A 3005-nucleotide genomic window follows, 5' to 3' on the forward strand; every position below is an offset into this window, starting at 1 on the left:
AGCTATGCCTCCCCGGCAACGGCGCCAGAAAACAATCTTGATAACCCACAAGTATAGGGGATCGCGGCAGTCTTCGAGGGAAGTAAAACCCAAATTTATTGATTCGACACAAGGGGAGGTAAAGAATACTTATAAGCCTTAACAACCGAGTTGTCAATTCAGCCGCACCTGGAAAAGCACTAGCAACAAGGGTGATCCGAATGTAGCAGTGATATGAGAGCAAGTAGGTAACAAGAATACGAGCAGCAGTAATAGTAACACGAGAGCAATGGCACCGAAGATAGTTGATACTACTTCCAATGACATGTAGAACGAGTATATGATGATGAAAGATGGACCGGGGTTCCTGACTATCTACACTAGTGGCAACTCTCCAATAACAAGTGTTGGGTGAACAAATTACAATCGGGCAATTGATAGGATTGAAATAGCATTAAGACAGAATATCAAGATCATTAATCATGTAGGCATGTTTTCCATATATAGTCATACGTGCTCGCAATGAGAAACTTGTACAACATCTTTTGTCCTACCAGCTCGGTGGCAGCCGGGCCTCTAGGGAATCTATCGGAAATTAAGGTACTCCTTTTAATAGAGCACCGGAGCAAAGCATTAACACTCCGTGAAAACATGTGATCCTCATATCTAACCCTTTCCCTCCAGCTTGTCCCAATTTCCGTCACTTTGGGGCCTTTGGTTCCGGACATAGACATGTGCATACAACTTGTAGATACAATATAAGCAATAAGTATAGAGCTTAAATCTAAGATCATGCCACTCGGGCCCTAGTGACAAGCATTAAACACAACAAGATTGCAAAGCAACAATAACTTCATAAACTTTGTAGATAGACAATCATAACGTAACAATCCATCGGATCCCGACAAACACAACACCGATTACATCGGATGAATCTCAATCATGTAAGGCAGCTCATGAGATCATTGTATTGAAGTACATGGGAGAGATGATACCAACTAGCTACAGCTAGAACCCGTAGTCCATGGGGGAACTACTCACCGAGCATGATGGAGGCGATGGCGTTGATGGAGATGGCTTCCGGGGGCACTTCCCCGTCCCGGCAGGGTGCCGGAACAGAGACTTTTGTCCCCCGAATTGGAGTTTCGCGATGGTGGCGGCGCCCCTGGAGTCTTTCTGGAGTTTCGTCAATTGGTACCGCGTTTTTAGGTCGAAAGGGCTTAAATAGGCGAAGAGGCGACGCAGAAGGGGCGACAGGGTGGCCCCACACCGGCCGGCGCGGCCGGTGGTGTGGCCCGCGCGGCCCACCCGTGTGGTGGCCCCCTGGCTCTCCTCCGACTCTCCTTCGGTGTTCCGGATGCTTCCGGGAAAAATAGGATCTTGGGCGTTGATTTCGTCGAATTCCGAGAATATTGCCCGAACGGCCTTTCCGGAACCAAAAACAAGCAGAAAACGTGAACCGGCACCGTGGCATCTTGTTAATAGGTTAGTTCCGGAAAACGCATAAAATCATTATAAAGTGCAAGCAAAACATGTAAGTATTGTCAAAAAACAAGCATGGAACATCAGAAATTATAGGTACGTTGGAGACGTATCAGTAAGCAACTTAATTTTGCAAATAGACACTCCTTCATGGTATGTGAATGTTGGAAGGTACCCGAGGATTCGGTTAGCCATGGCTTGTGTAAGCAAAAGGTTGGGAGGAGTGTCAACCATAAATAAAACTAAAATACATGTGTAAACAAAAGAGAAGAGGGATGATCTACCTTGCCGGTAGAGATAATGTCCTTCATGGGAGCCGCTCTTCGAAAGTCTCGTTTGGCAAGGGGGTTAGAGTGCCCACTACCATTCGTTGACAACAACAAACACCTCTCAAAACTTTACTTTTATGCTCTCTATATGATTTCAAAACTTAAAAAGCTCTAGCACATGATTTAATCCCTGCTTCCCTCTGCGAAGGGCCTTTCTTCTACTTTTATGTTGAGTCAGTTTACCCATTCTTTCTATCCTAGAAGCAAACACTTGTATCAACTGTGTGCATTGATACTTACATGTTTACTTATTGCACTTGTTATATTGCTTTATGTTGACAACTATCCATGAGATATACATGTTACAAGTTGAAAGCAATTGCTGAAACTTAATCATCCTTTGTGTTGCTTCAATGCCTTTACTAAGAATTTATTGCTTTATGAGTAACTCTTATGCAAGTCCTATTGATGCTTGTCTTGAAAGTACTATTCATGAAAAGTCTTTGCTATATGATTCAGTTGTTTACTCATTGTCTTTACCATTGCTTTGAATCACTTCATTCATCTCATATGCTTTACAATAGTATTGATCAAGATTATGATAGCATGTCACTTCAGAAAATATCCTTGTTATCGTTTACCTACTCGAGGGCGAGTAGGAACTAAGCTTGGGGATGCTTGATACGTCTCAAACGTATCTATAATTTCTTATGTTCCATGCTACTTTTATGATGATACCTACATGTTTTATACACATTATATGTCATATTTATACGTTTTCCAGAACTAACCTATTGACGAGATGCCGAAGGGCCAGTTGCTATTTTCTGCTGTTTTTGGTTTCAGAAATCCTAGTAAGGAAATATTCTCGGAATCGGACGAAATCAACGCCCAGCATCTTAGAATTCCACGAAGCTTCCGAACACCCGAGAGCCACCGCGAGGGGGGCCACAGTGGCCACCGGACGCCAGGGCGGTGCGGCCCAGGGGGGCGCGCCCCTATTGTGTGGCGCCCCGTCGGCCCTTCCGACTCCGCCTCTTCGCCTATTTAAAGGTCCCCGACCTAAAACCTTGATACGGAAAAGCCACGGTACGAGAAACCTTCCGCAGCCGCCGCCATCGCGAAGCCAAGATCCGGGAACAGGAGTCTCCGTTCCGCACGCCGCCGGGACGGGAAGTGCCCCCGAAGGCATCTCCATCGACACCACCGCCATCTTCATCACCGCTGCTCGTCTCCCATGAGGAGGGAGTAGTTCTCCATCAAGGCTAAGGGCTG

This window comes from Lolium rigidum, chromosome 1 (genome assembly GCF_022539505.1).
Source record: "Lolium rigidum isolate FL_2022 chromosome 1, APGP_CSIRO_Lrig_0.1, whole genome shotgun sequence".
In the NCBI taxonomy this organism is placed as follows: Eukaryota; Viridiplantae; Streptophyta; class Magnoliopsida; order Poales; family Poaceae; genus Lolium; species Lolium rigidum.